This window comes from Sceloporus occidentalis, unplaced genomic scaffold (genome assembly GCF_023333645.1).
Source record: "Sceloporus occidentalis isolate IW3139 unplaced genomic scaffold, rSceOcc1.0.p SCAF_1, whole genome shotgun sequence".
Classification (NCBI taxonomy): Eukaryota; Metazoa; Chordata; class Lepidosauria; order Squamata; family Phrynosomatidae; genus Sceloporus; species Sceloporus occidentalis.
In genome coordinates, this window is record NW_028316981.1 from 60,716,919 (window position 1) to 60,737,260 (window position 20,342).

The window sequence follows — 20,342 nt, forward strand, 5'->3', positions numbered from 1 at the left end:
TTTGACTGAAAAGAAGAGACTGGTGGGTTTGGGGAGTCAGGGTTAAATCTTACTGCCACTTCAGATGAATTTTGGAGGATTTGAGGGATCAATGTTTCCCCTCAATTTGGAGGGGACTGAGAGGGAATACAGACTGGCGGTTTATGCCGGCCTATGTGCACAGTATGGCTGAGGGATGCCAGAGTGTTTACACACTCCTAGCCCTTCTTCCTCCACTGGGGTGCCATTATGGTGCGCACCTGTTTACATGGGGTGTGCCATGATGATGTCCTGTGTGTGCAACATCCAAATAACACTGCACACGAAGGGCGTCATAGCACCCCTGTAGTGGCAGAAATAGGAGCTGCATTTCACGGCTCCTTTTTACACTGAGTTGGGTGCATGGCGTCCGGTTGCCGCGTCCCCAACCCAGCGTTTCCAGGGGCAGCATAGAGCCACTCCTGTTAGACTGTTTGTACAGCTCCTGAATCTGCAAAAAAGAGTTTGAGGGCCACACATCTGCCACCCATAGTATCAAGACTTCTACCTATGAGCTTCTCCTTCCTGGATTACTGTATTAGTGATGCCCCTCCAAGTGACTATGCTTTACTACATAGTGTATAAACATATTAGGACACAAAACAGTATAAAAAGAAATCTTTGTCCACACAACAAAGCCTATAAGGGAGTAGCCAAAAAAAAGCTACATCGCAACACTAACATGGAGTATAAAAGCCACAGATCGGAATCAGGTCAGTCTTGGTCCTAGTTTGAAGCCATGTGTAATCTAAATAGCTAAAATCCAGTTGTTAGTCCCAACATTAATATGCCCATCTAATCAATGGAAACCTGTCAGATGAACATCAAGGTAAGATCCATTGATTCAATGAGTCTACTCTATTGAATAACCAGCAATTTAATTTATACCAATTGATTTTTTTGCTGTTTAAAAATATCATGCTTAATTTGGTATCCTATCCACACAGGAATATGTTTTTATGCCTTCTCAAATATCAGACATCAGAATATGAGACAGAGTACATAGATGGAAATGTCTGCACTTTGCAAAATGAACAATTCATGCACGTCACTGAACAATTTATGAGAATGATAAATTTTCAAAGAATCTGCAGCTTTTGTGTGTCTCAAAGAATCCCTTTCTACCCCTTGTTTAATAACAACTCTGAGTATAGAACTCGCTTTAATGAGTTTAAGAAGAGTAGAAGCAATGGTGATAACTAATTGTGGTGTCCCTCAATGCTATTTAACATCTATATGAAGCCGCTGGGAGAAATCATCTGTGGATATGGGGCTCGGTGTTATCAGTATTCTGATGACACCCAAATATATTTCTCAGTGTCCTGGTCATCAGTGACAACGACAGATGGCATCTCTCCCTTCAAACAATGTCTTCAGGCAGTAATGGATTGGATGAGGGAAAACAAGCTCAAGTTGAATCCTGACAAAACGGAGGTACTTAGGGTAGGGCCCCCCAAACCAGGTATTGGGCTGCAACCTCCAGTCCTAGAGGGGCTCACACTCTCCTCGAAAGACTGTGTTCACAGTCTGGGGGTGCTTCTTGACCCATCGCTTCAGATGAGGAATCAGGTGAACACAACGGTAAGGAGCGCCTGTTATCAGCTTCGGCTGATACGCCAGCTGCACCCTTTCCTGGAACGAGGTGACCTCGAAACTGTAGTACATGCACTGTTAACCTCAAGATTTGATTTTTTCAATGCGCTCTACATGGGGCTACGCTTGTGCCTAGTCTGGAGACTCCAACTGGTACAGAATATGGCAGCCAGGTTGGTCACAGGAACAGCAAGGAGTGACCATATAACACCAATATTGAAGTCACTCCACTGGCTGCCTATTAGTTTCCGGGCACAGTACAAGGTGTTGGTTATCACCTTTAAAGCCCTACATTGCTCGGGCCCAACTTATCTAAGGGATCGCCTGCTTCCAAATACCATCTGCCCCATACACTCAGGTCCTCTGGGAGGAATTTACTACAACCTTTAAAGACCATGTTGACAGCGACCTCCCAGAAGACATTTTCTTCAGCCGCTCCCAACTTAAGGAATGGCCTGCTGGACGAGATCCGTCAAATTACCAACCTAGAGAGCTTTTAAAAAGCCATTAAGATGGATCTCTTCTGGCAGGCCTTCCCAGAATAAAATACTCGGCCACGAATAAGACTTCCCATCTATCGGACTCTGCCCATGATGACTATTATTTGGATTATAGTATGTAGTTTTTAATCTTATACTGTTTATCTGTTTAAATGGGGGGCACTATGTATATATGGATGTATTTTAACTTGTTGTATGCAGCTTTGATTGCCTGGCAAAAAGCGGGATAGTAATAAAAATTATTTATTATTATTTATTAAATCTCTGGTAACTGCTGTTATAGGGGATCAAACATACCATGTAGGAATCAGACAGACCATATTCAGTACCAGGCAAATGAAGCTGTTTCAGCCCTGACTATATTTTCATTTCACCCACCCACCCACCCACCTACCAACTTTCCTCTTCCTCCTCCTCCCTTTTTTTTAGAAAGCTTCATCTTCTCCTGATATGCATAGAAAGGACCCTTTGTAACCAGAGCTTTAAATTATTATATGTCTTCAAGTTGACTCCAAATTGTGGTGGCCCTATCCTAGAGGTTTCTTGTCAAGATGAGTTTAGAGGCGGTTTGCCATTGTCTTCTGCTGAGGCTGAGACTGTGACTTGCCCATGGCCACCACCTAGGCTCAAAACAGATGGACTGAAAAACAGTTTCCAGCTGCATGAAGCCACTGGAAAGACAGCCACATCCTCTTTAATGGCCCTCTCTATTTGGATTTTGAAAATGTGTTTGTTGGAATTTTAATGCATATCTTATTGTTTTAAAGATGGCAGGGATTGGGTTGATATAATATTTATTGCTTATTGTAATTTTATTCTGCTGTAATCCTGCCTTGATCCATAGGGAGAAGCGAGAAATATAAATACATTTATTATTATTATTATTATTATTATTATTATTATTAGGGGTGTAGCATTTAAATGATACAGAGGGAAACAATGCTGGACCCACATCTTTCCCAAAGAACACAGCCAAAAAGGAGCGATAAAGTACTCCTCCTTTTGCTAGCCCAGTTGAAAACTGTGGCAGCAGCCTAGATTAGGGCCAGGTACATGTGGTTGCTGTGGCTCCGCTGAAGAACTGCACCGGTGCGGCCACAGACCACATTTTTCAGCCCTTCTGATTCGGACCCTAGTGTGTTTTGATAGTTGAAGGGGTTGGAACTCTAGTTTCCCAGAATCCCAGTGTAACACTTGCATCACCATACAATGCTGGATGTCATGACCTTTAAATAGTGATGAATAAAAATGTTTCCCTGCTCAAGATTTAAGAAGTGCAATCCTATTAGCAAGAAATGCAAGATTCTGATTAAAGCACCATAAATAAATAAATAAATAAATAAATAAATAAATAAATAAATAAATAAAAATAAGGAAAAGGAAAAAAAGAAAAAAGGACGTGAGGTTTCGGTCCTTTTTCTCTGGCCAACAGAATTAAATTCCAGGAGGGAAGGGTAGAAGTCTTTCAAACTGATCTTTTGCTAATTTACTTCTACTGTCATCCTAATATATCCATGCATTCATTCAGGAAATATGAATATCAATGGTATCCCAGTTCTATGCATATGTTTGCTGATATGCCTGCAGTGCTCAATGTAATGCATTTTAAACCCTGAGTTAAATACGTCAACAGAAGCACAGACACAGTAAAACCATTCACTGTACCTTTTAGCTGAATAGAGTGATATCATTATGCCACTTGATCTAAACATTATACTCCTATCGATGCAACCTAGGATCAAATTGGCTTTTTCAGATGCTTCATCAAACTGTTAACTCATGTTCATCTTGTGGTCTACTAAGACTCCTAGATCCCTTTCACATGTAATCTTGTTAAGCCAGGTGTCCCCCATCCTATATCTATGCATTTCATTTTTCCTACCTAAGTGCAGTACCTCACATTTCTCCATGATGAAGTTCATTTTGTTAGTTCTGGCCCACTTTCTAATCTATTCAGGTCATTTTGAATATTGAACCTCTCCTCTGGGATATAAACTATTCCTCCCAATTTGGTATCCACTGCAATTTTGATAAGCATGCCCTTTACTGCATCATCCAAATCACTGATAAAGATGTTGAATAGCACTGGGCCCAGGAGAGAACTCTGTGGCACCCTACTGGTCACTTCTCTCCAGGATGAAGAGGAACCATTGTTGAGTAACCTTTGGGTTTGATCAATCAATCAATTACAAATCCACCTAACAGTTGCAATGTCTACCCCATATTGTACTAGCTTTTTTCCTCCAAGAATATCATAGGAGACCTTGTCAAATGCATTATTGAAATCAAGATATGCCACATCTACACAATTCCCTTCATCTACCAAGCTTGTAACTCTTATCAAAACAAGAGAGATAAGCTTAGTTTGGTATCACATGCTTTTGAGAAAGTCATGTTGACTTTTAATGAGTATGACATTGCTTTCTAAGTGCCTACAGACTGTCTCTTTCTTGATCTGCTCTAGAATATTTCCTGGTATTGATGTCAGGCTGACCGGGTGGTAATTATTTGTGTCTTCTTCCTCCCCACCCCTTTTTGAAGACCAGGACAATATTTGCCCTCCTCCAATATTTATTGCCTATATCCTGAAGGTACTCTTACTGCAGAATATTGTTGTCAGATACTTATTTTTAAACTGGATTTAATTGTATTTACTATTTTGTGAGCTTCTGTGAAGCTGTATGTGATAAAAGGCAGTTTATAAGCAGAATGAAAAGAATAAAGATCACTACTGCTGCTGAAGCAAGCAAGAGGCAGGGCACTGGTCATATTTGTATTTCCTCAAAGGGTGTTGTTTCCTAACAATTACAAAGCCCATATTTCCAGAGAATAAACTCCCTTCATGTTCAGAAGAAAGAGCCCTTTTAAAAGCCTCCGAAACAAAGCAAGAACAATCAGAATTCTCAAACAGAAAGCTGTATTAGTCTGTTTCAACATAAAAGAAAAAGGGTGTGTAGTTGGGAAGAAACAGTGCAGCACATTTATGATTAAATGGAAATCCATCAATCACTATGCTAAAATAAATGAAGTTAATTTTAAAGGTGCTGCAACAAAGGTGTCTTTAGCTATCAGCAAGGAGTCCTTGGATCCTTTCAAATTGCATAGTTAAAGGGTTTTGTTTTCACTTTAACTGCCATGGCAATATTTTATGTAATCCTGTAGTTTGTAGCCTGGTGAGACACTAGAGCTCTCTGGCTGAGAATCCTAAATACTCCTCCCTAAACTGAAAGTCCTAGGATTCCCTAAGAGGTTGCCATGGCAGCTAAAGTGGAATCATTGTACTATCACTGTGTACTTTCAAAGTGGGCCTTGAGCTTTGTAGATCAGACAGCAAGCTTGAAATAAAAGGATTTATGGCAAGAGTGGGTAAATGTGGCCCACCTGCTCATTTTGTAACCCCTGACCTGCCCCACCTGCTACTGCCAGATATTTGTTGTTTTGAGCTTGCTCTCTTGCTCTCAAAACAAGGAAAACCATACTCCTGGAAATCTCCAAGCAGTTATTCTCAAAGCATAAGGCCTTGTTTCATTTTGGTTTTAAATTGAGTTCAAAAAACAAACAAAAAAGATGAACCTCTACTTATGTCCAATGTGTGTAGGGGGGGGGGGGGAGATACCCAAAAATGTTAAAACCAATTATTCAGTGGGGTGCAGCACATTGCAGGCCCTCTGTGCGTATATAAAAAAAGGCCTCAAGAGCTACTGTAATTGACCACTGAGATGGTTAATAGTTATGCATCTAAGGAAATTTCCATTCTTCTCTTTGGGGTCCCTCAAAGAGCCACAAGCTACCCCTGCTGGTCTGAAGACTCCACCCCATTGCAGTTCTGGCCTTTGGTGAGTGCAGCCAAGTGGTACACAGGCTGAATCTTTGTTGTTGTTATTAATTGCTGTCAAGTCAACGTTGACTTAACGGTAATTTTATGAATAAAGACCTCCAAGTCACACTGTCATCAAGTCCTCCTAAGGTCTTGAAGACTCAGAGTTGTGGCTTCCTTGATTGAGCCTATCCACCTGTAATGTGGTCTTCCTCTTTTCCTATTGCGGTCTATCTTACCAAGCATTATTGTCTTCTCTAATGAGTCAGTTTAAATGGGTTAGGCTACTGGAAACCTAACACATCATCTTCTCCCATATATATCCTCTCAAGCTTCGAGATCCTCTTTAGCTCTGGGTATCGCCATTCCAATGAAGTGAAATGGGAAGCTCTCAAAGAAAGGGTCTTCAAGGTTGTTCTATGCCATTGTTGCCTCATTTGAGGAGATTTTTTTAAAAGCTCTGCACCACAACACTGCACCCAAATGTCAACCACAAAAGCTGTCCTGAGTGTTCTGGGGCCTGCTGTACTCTGGCCTTTCACATTCTGCCCTTTCAGTGGACTTAGTGTAACCTTTAGTGTCACTATGGCCCGTTACAAACGGGCACCCTAGGACGGACTCAGTCCGTGCTAGGGTTAGAAAGGGGCGTCTCTTCCAGACGCCCCTAACCCTAGCACGGACTGAGTCTGTAACAAATGGCGGTGGCGGTTCCACACGGTGGCCGCCATTTTGACGTAACGGACACTCTGCATCCGCACGTCGCGCGGCAGAAGTGACGACGCGAGTGTGCGACTAGCGCCTCGTGGTGTCTCTTCCGGGCTGCAAGAAGGAGCGCGATTTTCGCACTCCTTCTTTTCTGCATCTGAGAAATGCGCCGTTTGGCTGCTGCGGTTCCTGGACGCAGCAACCGCCGGCGGCAGCAGACCGCCGCAATCCGGCGGTCTGTAACACGCCATTGTAACTTGTTAACTATACATTTTGAAGATAAATAACTTGCATCCATTATGCTTTGGATTCTACTTTTTGTGCAGTTCAGTCTGTGGAGCTGCCAACAGCAACAAAGGATCAGATTTTAAGGTTATGGACAAAATGTTTGGTCAGGGTTGCTTGGCTATGGCAAACAAAAGTGGCAGGTTTGCTATCGTCATGATGCTTCAGATACTGTAGATAGATACAAAGACAGACAGATGAATCATATAAATAAATAAATAAATAAATAAATAAATAGAGGTCTTGCAGCTCATTTGTAATCATTTTAGTGATGATTATTTCCTCAATTTTCCCAACCCTTAGTAAAGCTACTGTTTTCAGTGTTTTGAAACTGTGGTTAGATCATGTATGTTTGTTAGCTACATGCTCTAAGCATTCTTTATTCTAGAAATATTTATGTTACAAAATCCCATTTTAAGATATTGTGTTTTTAAGGGTATTTTATCATTTAATGAGCATTTAATGTTTCAAGAAGGCAATGTTATTACAAATTTTGTAATTCAGGACCAAGAAGAACTTCAGGCCCTCTAAAGCAGTAATGCTATGTTCTCCTACCTGGCACTAAGTCCACTGGACACAGAGTCAAACTATTTGCAGAGGAAACAACGGCACAAGTGGTTTGGCAGATATTATGCTCTTGCAAGAAGATATCCCAGACTTCTTTGCTCAAGCAGAAAGGTGATTGACAGTGGGTGACCATGGTCACCTGCTGCCATGGTTTCTCTGCCACAGCCTTCTCTGCCACCACCATGGGAGAAGGAAACAACTTAGGCACATAATTTCCTTCTAATGACTAGCTCTATAGCGAGCCAGACAATGTTTAAGTATGGGCTCTGGGAGGTCCTGAGAGCCAAGGTGCTATGGCAGTGGTGTCTTGGAAAATCACAATTGCCAAGGCACTGCTTATTTTCCAAGATACTCTTTCCATAGTGGCTTGAAACCAGGTACTGTAGAACTGGACAAGATCCTAAGGAGCAAAAACATAACTCCAAACAGTAAAGTGAAGATTGCCCATGCCATTGCTTACATTATGTGTGGATGTGATAGCTGAACAGTGAAGAAAGCCAACAGAAAGAAAATCAACGCTTTTGAGATGTGATGTTAGAGAAGAGTGCTGAAGATACTGTGGACAGCCAAAAAGACAAACAAATGGGTTTTTGAACAGATCAAGCCTGAACTATCCCTGGAAGCCAGAATGACTAAACTGAGGCTGTCGTATTTTGGCCACATCATGAGAAGGAATGAATCATTATGAAAAAAACCCCAATAATGCTAAGGAAGGCAGAGGGAAGCAGAAAGAGAGGAAGACCACATGTCAAATGGATGGACTCAATTAGAGTGGCCACAGGCCTGAACCTGTAGCACCTGAACAGAGCAGTGAAGGATAGGGAGTCTTGGAAAAGTTTCATCCATAGGTTTGCCATGGGTCAAGGTCAACTTGAAGGAAGTTAACAACACAAAAACAACTGTAGAAATAGTTAAAGGAGATTACAGCATAAGCATGTCAATTAACTATTCTGCTTTACCTCAAATAGTCTTGAGATTAGTCTACATGTAAGTGTACTATGTGAACTAGTGCGTATTTTCACACATTTGTAGAGACAGTTAATTGTCTTCACTTTCCTGCACAAATTCTCATCTATTTTTATCTATTCACCTTCCCACTGATGAAAATGTGCAGCCATCCAAATGCATGTGAAGCAGGTGGATGGCCACACATGATATAATGTACATTTCTGAAGATTTCAGCAGATACTTCAGTAAAAAGCAAAAAGCCCTTTTACACTGAGTTTATGTAGTTTTTCAGCCCGCCTCCCCATCCAAAAAAAGTCTGAGTGCTTGCAAACTATGTATGGGCAGATCACATTCTATTCGATTCAAATGAGGAGTATTTTAAACATGTAGATTAGCCTTTGAGATCTTAGTGAGTAACTGGCCCACAGAAATTTCCTATGTATGAATTGGTGCGATGCAAGTTAATTCAACATTATGATAAAGAAAAGGAAGTTAGAAACTGTCATAGCCATTTATTATGCTTATCCTACTGCATTTTAGTAAATGTGTTAGTTTATTCTGCTCCTGACGATGTCCTGTTACAGACAGCCAAAATAAAGCTGCTTTGAGTCACAGTGGAGGTATGGTGTTTCAATGATGCATGAGTCCTAAGAGTCCAGAAGCCACACCAAAGCCATGCTCCAGTCCTTAGGGCTGGAGCGTGGCTTTGGTGCAACTTCTGGACTCTTAGGACACATGCATCATTGAAACACCATACCTCCACTGTGACTCGAAGCAGCTTTATTTTGGCTGTCTGTAAGACACTTTTGCAAACGTTTAATATTTTGTAAATCTCTCACTCTTATCAAGAAGCTTTCAACTTTTTAGGTGGAAGCAAGCTTTGTATTTGCTTAAATTTTTATACCACTAGGCTTTTAGAAGCTGACTGGTAAGGGCTTTTAATGTGGTGTGGTGCTGTATTTAAGGTGTGTATGTAATCTTTTGATGAATTTTTAATCTTTTGTATGCCTTGTAAATGATTTTATACTGTTTTATGAGGTGATTTTATTTGTTTTTATAAGTTTTATTGTGGAGGGTCTTAACTGACTCACTCTGGGAGCTGCCTTGGATCTCACTCTTGGAGAAAGTTGGGATACAAATTCAATAAATAAATAAATAGACATTTACTATGTTCAGTCCTCTTTCTACGGTACATTAACAGAATAAGATAATTTTGTTATAAATAGTGTACTGGAGTCATGTAGCTGTACAGATCACAGATGTTATAACTGAATAAAGCAAATTTATTTCAGATGTGATGTTTGCAAAACAAAATGAATTATAATTTCCTTAGTTTTTTCCCCCTGAAGCTTGAACTTGTTTATTTGATTGGCAAATACATCTATTTTAAATACTTATTTTATATTAAAATATTCTAGCATGCTGAAAGTAACATGAGTAACCATCACTAGAAAATATTCATTTGCTTTTATTATTCTGAATGCCGATTTTATCTAGAAATCTGTCCCTGGAACTATCAGCTATGAGTAAGTCCTGCTGGACTGATCAATACAACAGTTACAGTGTGATAAAGAATAAGCAGCCTCAATTGTTCTCAAAATATTTGCGCAAAAACAGTTTAGTCCAGTAATTTTACACCTCTGCTATGTGCTCAGATAAGTATAATGAAAGCAGTATGTACCACAACATTAGTTTTTGAGACCCAGGAAAGTATTTTGGACTCCCTGGACTAAGATTCACTTTCACATTCGACTGGAATTACTTTACAGTTATCACTATCTTTTTGAGTTGTTGATATCCAAGTTCAAATTATGTCTCTAACCCCATAACCAGTTCACCAGTAGGCTTTGATACTGTTATTACCCTGATAAATAAATAATAAATAATAATAAATGTTTTATTTGTATACCGCCCTTCCGTAGGATCAGGGCGGTTCACAACATTAAAATACATACATAAAATTCCAATAAAACAGTTTTAAAATTACAAAGCAATACAGAATAAAACAACAACAAATGCCCCCAGGTTAGCAAACCATTGCCTGTGCGGCCTTTACGGCGGGGGGCCAATAAGGACTCAGTCGGGGAATGCGATTTTAAACAGGTGAGTCTTCAGCTCCCTTTTGAATTGGGCCAGGGAGGTGACTGAGCGGAGCTCTATGGGCAGCGTGTTCCAAAGGGCCGGGGCGGCGATGGAGAAAGACCTCCTGGAAGTGGAGGATAACCTCGCCCCGGGAACCCTAAGGAGTTGCTGCCCAGATGTTCTGAGGGTGCGAGGCGGAATGTATGGGGAGAGGCGGTCCTTCAGGTATCCTGGGCCCAAGCCATTTAGGACTTTATAGGTCATTACCAGCACCTTGTATTGCGCCCGGAAGCGAATGGGCAGCCAATGGAGGTTTTTTAGAACCGGTGTAATATGGCTGGCCCTAGACGTGCCAGTGACCAGCCTTGCAGCCATGTTCTGCACCAATTGAAGCTTCCGGGTTTGGTACAAGGGCTGTCCCATGTAGAGTCCATTGCAGAAATCCAATCTCGAGGTTACCAGGGCATGTACCACAGTTTCAAGGTCCCTCTGGGCCAGGTATGGGCGCAGCTGGCGAAGAAGCCGAAGCTGATAACAGGTGCTCCTGACCGTCGCGTTCACCTGAGCAGTCAGGTGAAGCGACGAGTCAAGAAGCACCCCCAGACTGCGCACGGAGTCCTTCACAGGGAGCGTGACCCCGTTCAGGACAGGTGGAACCACCGCCATTCCTGGACCAGGGGAACCTATCGCAAGTACCTCCGTTTTCTCTGGATTCAGTTTGAGTCGGTTTTCCCTCATCCAGCCCATTACTGACTCCAGACAGGCCACGAGAGGAGAGACGCCATCCTCAGTCACTGCATCAGTCGGAGACATAGAGAAGACTATTTGGGTGTCATCAGCGTACTGATAACCCCGCGCCCCATGTCTCCGGATGATCTCTCCCAGCGGTTTCATGTAAATGTTAAATAGCATGGGAGACAGAATGGCTCCTTGAGGGACCCCAGTTTTAAGGGCCCTCTCATCGGAGCACACGTCTCCCAGCTGCACCATCTGGGACCTCCCGGAGAGGTAGGACCGGAACCACTGGAGCGCAGTGCCCCCGATTCCCACCTCTGCCAGGCGCCCCAGAAGGATACCATGGTCTATGGTATCGAAAGCCGCTGAGATGTCCAAGAGCACCAACAGGGACACGCTTCCCCTGTCGATGCCCAGACGGAGATCATCGACCAAGGCGACCATGGCCGTCTCAACCCCATAAACTAGGAATGGAGAAGGACAGTTTCTGATACAGGTTTCCAAGATCAAATGTTAATGAAACTACATTGTGAAGTTTTTCACAGAGCTCAGAAATGTTACTTTCTGGACTATAACTCCCCATATCTTCCTACCAGACCAGCTTGTGATCATGCTGCTTGGGCCCCTGGGACTTGTAGTTAAAAGAAAAAGAAACATGGGCCTGTTACAGACTGCCAAAATAAAGCTGCTTCGGGTCTCTTTGGAGGTATGCTGTTTAAATGATGCATGCACCCTAAGAATCCAGAAGCTGCACCAAAGCTGCACTCCGGTGCTTAGGAATGGAGTGTGGCTTTGGCGCAACCTCCAGATTCTTAGGACCCAGGCATCATTTAAATAGCATGCCTCCAAAGAGACCCAAAGCAGCTTTATTTTGGCAGTCTGTAACAGGCCACCGTTTTCCAAACTCTGGCCCAGAGCAGACAGGTCCAAAAGAGTGTCCTGAGTCTATTCCGGCCTGAAGTGGGTCCAAACTCTGCTGACCGCACAGCCTGCTTCCAAGGCAGGCTGCAGACACAGGTGCTGACCAGCACCACCAGGAATTGATTTATCCCAGATCTTTTTTGCTCCAATCTTAAGGACAGGAGCACCTCCAAAGCAGCCATAAGCCACTTCATTTTGACTGTCTGTTTCACTCCCATGTAACACTCTGTAACAGCGATCAGCAGGAAGCAGTTTTAAGGCTCAGTGATCAGAAAAGAAAACCAAGAAAAACTCAATGAGTTCAATGGGATTGAATCATCCTAAATTGAGGTTGACGTCTAAGGACTTCATTTAAACTGGATGGCTATAATTAGTTAATCAAATCAGAGCTGCCTTTTCAGGAGGCTGTTCCATAACACACAAGATTACAACTTAAAACGGACATGATAATTCAATGCAGCTGCATTTGAGGCAGCATAATGGCACCTACATCCCCCACTCTGGCCCTGGCAGCATTAATCATTAATACACACAGTGCATGCTACACAATATCTGAAACACATAGTCATAAGAGCCTTCCTTTTGGATGGAAAAAGCGTGAAATGGTTATACTCATCTGTTCTTTTCAAATTCAGTGGTCATTTAATATCAACATTGATTCTTCAATAGATGAAACATATCACATGATAACCCAAGGAAATACTTTTCAGGACAGGTCACTGACAAGTACACAGATTTTAAAAAATCCACACACCCTAAAACCCAAATATGTTTATCATCATAATAATAAATCCTCACTGTGGTTCAGTTAGGATATGTTGAATGAATATCAATGTGTTTCTTTCCCATTTAGTTGCAGATAAACATTGTGACTGTGTGTGTATAATACGATTTGTTATATAAATATTCATGTATCTCTTATAGTCAAACATAAATTGTAGAACTTTCTCCTACATCTATGTTAGTAATTTTATTATGTTTACACACTGTTCAATGCTTATGTGAAATTAGTTGCATATCCAGCAAGGATTCTACTATATAAATAAAAATGAAAATAACTTCTTTTACTGAGAAAATAAATTATATATGCTTTTATACAATAACTACTAAAAACACACCTTTAAAATACAATTGTAGAATCATAAAATTCATTGGAATGCTAATATTTACTTAAAGCTGGTAATAACATACAGTATTTAATAATCCTGTTTCTAAATTCCTGTCAGTTTCAGGAAAAAAATAATGCTGTATGATTGATTTTCTTTTTATACAACTCTTTATGAAATCTTCTGGAAACAAACTGCAAGATCAAAGAAGCAGTCCAAAATGTTAAAAGCTTGCAAATACCATAAAAGCAAATATTACTTTAAAAATAAAATAAAATAAAGGCTTAACTTTTTCCATCTACTTTCTGGGGTAATTTCCCTGCACTGGTTTACTGCAAGGTAAAGGAAGTCCATGCTTATTTTGCTAATTTTATTTTCTAAGCAATCATTACCTAATAAAATAAAATTCTAAATGGATTGAAATAGTGCCGACAAATTTGAAGCATGTAGTAACAACAACAAAATTAAAACACAGGGCACCTACACTGTAGCAGTGAATGTAAGAAACATAGCAGGCAAGCCTGGAATCCTCTGAGCCATTTATCTTCACAGAACCCATCCTACTGCAGACCCCCTGAAGCTGTGTTCTCTTCACTCTCCCTATACAAAGGAGAGTGTTGTTGAATCCAGGCTCTGTTCAGCTCTAGAGTGATCCCAGTGTGAATATGGCAGGCCAATGAAGCTGAAACAGGATGACGTACCAGCCTTGCTTGCATTTGATCTCTATTGAAACTCTCTTCTAAATTTATTTCCCTACATATTTTCTAACTGTTATAGCAGCTAAATGCAGGTTATAGACATTTCACCAAAAATACAGTATAGCTTTGTTAAACATAACTGCATTTTGGAACTTAAACAGCAACATCTACTTTTCTTTCTTTCTCTTCTCCTGTTTGATTCACTTTAATCATACAGGTATAGATAATCCATATGTATTTTCTGCAGGGGAAATGTAATGAACAAACAACCTCTGTCTATACTAAGCATTAGCCATCAATAATTAAAGTCATTCATGCTTGGCTAAACACTTATTTTGCAAACAATGTTATGAACACTGGGCATCTATTTAAGTTTCCATTCCTGACAGGCTGTCAACAACATCCCTTTCCCACAGTAGTAAACGATTAGGCTGTTGTGGTTTATTAACTGTGTCAGGGCAGAAAAAATTGAAGACATGGTCAGCCTTATAGAACTACTAAAAATCAGAGTCTCTTTCACATTATACAAACATAATACCTTGATTTCATTATAACTACCAAGGCAACTGTTAGAACAGACTATGGAGAAAAGTAATGGTTCCCAATTGGCATTAGTTAAAATAGCAAGTACTTTTCTATGCTGCTTATCAGTGCACTAGCACGCCCTAAGTGGTTTACAATGTGTAAGCCAATTGCCCCTACCAAGCTGGGTACTCATTTTACCAACCTACCAAAGGATGGAAGGCTGAGTGGACCTTGGAGGCCTCCTCTAGGATCAAACTTACAATGTTGTGGCTGCAGTTCTGGCATTTAACCACTGCGCTACCAGAGCACCTTAAAATAGAATCACAGTACTATACTTTCACAGTGCAAAAGGCCCCCATTGTCAAGCTCCTGACCTATGCTGTTGGCTTAATCACCCTTATGTTTGCCTTGAGGTTTTTCAATAGCTGACTTCAAAATGGTATATGGAATCTTTTTGAACAGAAATACCTCTAGTGGTACTTGGGGTACACAAAAATATGATATACACCTGGAAAGTACTCCAGACCTTCAAAACACCAGGATAACACACTTCTTAATTTGTCTCTTGCTCCTCCAAGGACACTTTGCATTAATATTTGGAGTGTGCACTTCGTTTGAAGACATTCTTTGCTGTGTTGGGGAAATGTGTTGTCATCACCTTTTATGTCTAGCTTAAAACTATCATGACATCAGTTACAATGACTAAGTTGCACTAAGTACAGTGGGCCCTTCTATTATGTGGGGGATCCATTCCGGACCCCCTCCCTCCGCATAAAGGAAAAAATGAGTATGGTCCAGCCTCATTAAAAACAATGGGGCTCATGCATGTGGAGCAGAGCAGGACATTGTTTCCTCCCGGGTGCAAATTCAGCATAATCTGAAAGCCGCGTATGGCATGCCCGCATATGCCGCAAGTGCACTGTACATAGGCTTCTTGCGAGTTTTGCTTTCTAACAGTCATTAGCATGATAAACAGGGTACTGATGTCGCTGATGAGAGAAATACATCAAAATCTATCATCCATAAAAAACCAAATATTTACTGGCCAATCAAAATGCACAAGATATATAATGAAAGCTTTCGAAGCTCCACTGGCTTCTTCATTAGACAAAAGATCTTAAAAAATCATACAGAAGACATGATAATGTTAAGAGTCACAGATCTAAATTTTGTATCAGATGTTGTTTCTGTTGTGATTCAGTTGGTTGGAGGTCAATTCAGGCAGACTAAGACAAAGGATAGTAAAATTTATCTCCATTATCAGTAGTAAAATAACTTCTCTTAGGATCCTGGGTGTCTCTGTGTGGGCTTGTAATTCTAGCATCATCACATTTCTTCTCCTATATGATTATTTTAAACATCTTTCCCTGATGAAGAAGTCAGTAGTGTCTTGGAAACTTGCATGATGTATGAGGAAGTCCTGAAAATTTCTTTGCCTAATCCACTTTCCAAAATCTGAGCGTAATTTTGAAAAAGTGTTATTTTGTATTGTAAAGTGCCAATTTGCAGAACTGTAATTCTAATATCTGGATTTTTTTTTTTTTTTTTTTTTTTTTTTTTTGAGATCATTGATAAAACCTTGTCAATGAAAAGTGGGGAATTTTCAAGTGCTGAAGTCTGGGCTGTCATAAATTTCCTGTTCCTGCAAAACAAAACTCCAAAGGAAATCAATGAGTGTATGATGCAAACATTGAGTGACAAGTACCCGTTACACTCAACTGTAAAGAAATGGTGTGCCAACTTTCAGCATGGAGATTTTGAGACCAAAGATGCAGCAAGGTTTGCGAAACATTCAACGGTGTCAACTCCTGAAATCATTGAGCGTGTTCATGACCTGATTTTAGCAGATTGGCAAATCTCAGCTAAAACAATTGCTAAAGACATCTCCTGGGAATGTATTAGGTTTATAATTCATGAGCAGTTGGCTATGCAGAAGCTGTCAGTCATGTGGGTGCCAAAATGTTTTAATGATGACCAGAAATGAAATCACATGGATTCCTCCATGTTGATTTTTCTGCATTTTGAGCAATCTATTGTTGTTGTTATCCACCTTTGAGTTGATCTCGACCCATGGCAGCCATGTGGGCTCCATTAGCCATCGTATGTTTGCAATGTGGTGCTTAGTGCCTCTTCCTTTCCTGAATCCTGTTTGCACCTCTGGGAGTTCTCTCTCCATGTATAGTTGGAATCTATGTTGCAGAATAATGAGCATGATTTTGCTTGTATGAGATATTTGAGCTATGGTCCTAATGTTGCTACAGTCTTTTGTATCTCCTTTATTGTGGATGGGAATCTACAACAGTGATCATTTCAAATATGTTGGCCATCATTTTGTTTTCCATATCTGTTGACATATGTTGGTTAGCACTAGTGTTGATTCTGTGGACTGAAGCAATTCAATTGGAATATCATCTGTTCCTGGTGAGTTATTTTTCCCCATTTCTCTAATTGCAGCTTCCACTTCTGTTTTTTTGAATTTGGAGTACATCTTCATATGACTCTTCAATCCATAGGTCCTTCATTTTGTTATCCCTTTTATATAGCTCTTCTGTGTACTGCTTCCAGCATCTTTTTATTGCTTCCTGGTCTTGAATTATTTTGTTTTTATTGTCATAGTGTCCTGGTCCTTGGTTTGAATTTTCCTTTGATTTCCCAGATCTTTTGGAATGGATCTCTTGTTATTCCCTTTTTCTTATTGTCCTCTATCTCTCTGCATTGATTGTTGTAGTATTTGTCTTTATCTATTTGCACCATTCACTGAACTGTAGGATTCATGGTTCTGACTTTGTTCCTGTCTCCCGTTTGTTTTGCTTCTCTTCTTTCTTTTACTGCTTATAGCATTTTATCTGACATCCATGATTTCTTCTCTTTCGTTTTGACTTTTGTGTTTGTCTGCATTCTTCTTTTATTATGTCCCTGACTTCTGACCATAGTTCTTCTTGTTTCCAGTCTATTGTGCTTAGTAGTTCAAATCTGTCCCTTATATTGACAACAAATTTTGTTGAAATATTGTTTAAATCATATTTTGGTATGATGACTTGTTTTGTTCTTTTGTTAAGTTTTACTTTTATTTTTGAAATAAGTAATTTGTGGTCTGTGCCAGAGTCAACACCTGGTCTAGTCTTGCCCACCAAAATGGTGCTTCTCCATCTTTTGCTTCTGATTATATAATCTATTTGTTTTTTTGTGTTGTAGGTCTGGTGATGCCCATGTACATAGCCTTCACTTTGGCTGTATGAAGATTGTTGATCATTTTTGGAACAACTCATAATTGTTAATGAAACATAGTTACAGTGCTATGTTCCAGAGACCAAAGAACAGTCCTTGCAGTGGCAGCATTCAGGTTCTCCATTTGAAGAAATTCAAGATTCAAAGGTCAGTAAGAAAGGTTGTGACCACATTTCTTTGGTATAAGGAAGGTATTTTGATGACTATTTTCAGCTGGGACAAACAGTTAATGCAGAATGCTACTCTTACTTGTCATGCTGATTAAAGAAGAGAAAACACTGAGGGAAGCTGCAGAAAGGTGTTCTCTTTTTGCAGGACAAACACCTGCTCATAGGACTGGCAAGACAATGGCCGTTTTGAAGAATTTGGACTTTGAGTCCAAAGACCATCCACCCTATTCACCAGATCTTGCTCCATCTGACTGTTTTCTGTTTCCAAAGTTTAAAAAGTCTTTGAAAGAAAGAACATTTTCAAATGATTTAGAGGTGATAGCAACAGCAGAGCAATATTTCTGTGACTAGACATCAGAATTTTGGGAGAAAGGATTAAAGAAACCTGAGAAACGGCAGGTTGAATATGCAAAATGGCTCTAGGTCAGTGATTCCCAAACTGGATGGTATGCCCTCCTGGGGCCAGTGGAAAGATCCAGGGTGGTGTTGAGGGTTACAGGGCAGCAGGGAGGCTTTCAGTCAAAGTATTGGTGCTCAAGAAAGAAAAGGGAAATCAGCGATCTTTAGGACCATCATGGGGATGAGAGCTGCATGAAACATCTTTTCAAGGTCCCTTAAAACCACTGCATAGCCTGATTGCTCCCTGTGGTATCTCCCTCTCTTCATCTCCCCAGATGAGCCCTTTGCCACGTCTTTTGCTAGTAGTGGTGGTTGGGAAACTCGTGAGGCTTGGGTGCAAGGCATCAGTTCTGTGGCTTGGACCAGTGCCATTTTGAGACTGGCTGACTAAATGGAGTGAGGTGTTAGAGCAAGTGGCGGTGGAGAAGTGGCAACAAAAAAGAGCTTTCATATCTGGGGCTCTGCTTAAGCTTTGTAAGCTTTGCCATTATTTGGCTGGCAGATTGGAGTTGCACAGCTGCTGCTGCTTTCTTTCATCAGAGAGGGTGAGAGAAGAGGTAGCAGAATAAATTATGTTTTGTGGCGGGTGAACACCTGAAGATGTGTGGGAGGATGCTCTTCTGGAGGAGGGGGAAGCATATCCTGGGTCAATTCTTGGAAAGAGTCCTTCACCTTAGAACAGCTCCAGTAGTTAAAATCTCTCCCTTTCCACATCCATGCCAGTCACCACCCCAGAGTATGGGGCCTCTGTAAACCCCCTGCATACAACTGACTGTGCCCCTGTCCACTTCATTGAAAAAAAGATTCACCAGCCAGAAGCTTCTCCCTTTGCACCTGGGCACCTTGAGAGCAGCAACTGAGCAGTGACCTAGAGGCCTCTTATCCACACTGGCCTTTGCTGCAAGGCACTGGTGTCACTAGGATTGCTGTCACTTGATGCAATGACTCACAGTGTCACCAGCCCATTGTCCTCCTCTTCTACCAGACCATATAGAATTCTTAGTAAAAAAATTTGTACTAATGTTACACCTTAATAATTCCACATATCACTAATGTCACGGCAAAGCCCAAATAACTTCTTTATCTTCCTAACTTATGAAGCTGGAGGCCACTGTCTCCCATTCTAACAAGTCTTCTGCTTTGCTAGCTAAGAGGAAGAATCCCTGGATTCTTCCTTCATTCTGCTCCTGAGGCTGGAGGCTCTTGTGTCCATGTCAGATAGCAGCCTTCCTAACTTACTCTCTGGTTCTTGCTGCTTGCTCAACTCACTCCCTGGTTCTTCTGCTTGCTTCTTCTCCTCTCATGGACAGGGCCAGGCCATACTAGGAGGACAGAGGAACACAGAAAGTTCTATCCTGTCTTGTCTTCTCCCAGAGAGTTGTTGAAGCTCAGTAAGGGGAGAAAGGATAGGCCTCATTTTGCCCCACTTTCTGGCCACATCATTTCTTCTGCTGAACTCATGGTATCTTAAAAGGCATGTTAATGCTACAGCCATTTCTTCCAAAAGGTGGACAATTAAGGAGCAAGAGAGGTATTGCTAGGGTGGTGGCTGTGGTGTTACCCCACTTATGGTGTTACCTGGTACAGCCCACAGCCCCATATCCCCTAGTGATGTCTCTGCCACAAGGTTGGCATGGGCAAGATGCTTCTTAGTCACTACTCAGCCAGCTCTTGATTGCTGCTCCCAGTGTGACTGGGTGGCAAAAGAAGTAGCAGCCGAGATTGTTTTCAATGTGCAGTAGAACAGCAGACCTAATATCAAGAAATATGCATGGGGTGGGAGCACTAGGGCTGTGAGGTGGAAGCACAAGAGGAAAGGGGGATGGTAGCCCAAAATAGTTTGGGGACCACTGCTTTAGGTCATTCTCCTCTTGGTTGAGCTGAGCTTTTCAGCACACCCTCATGTTTCAAAGGTATCATTTTTTGTGGGTTTCATTATATTTTGCTGCATGGCCAACATGGTTACCCTGAATATGTTTTTTTGATAAGATAAGGCACAAGTTAAATAAAGCATGGAAGGCAGTGGCTCAGCAGTTAAGACACTG

General features: G+C 41.1%; 1 protein-coding gene across 2 annotated transcripts in view; it reads right to left on the bottom strand.

Annotated features, from left to right (window-relative positions):
- CACNA1D (calcium voltage-gated channel subunit alpha1 D) overlaps positions 1-20,342 on the bottom strand; it is a 387,489-nt gene that overhangs the window by 17,080 nt on the left and 350,067 nt on the right. The gene's annotated exons all lie outside the window — the stretch shown is intronic.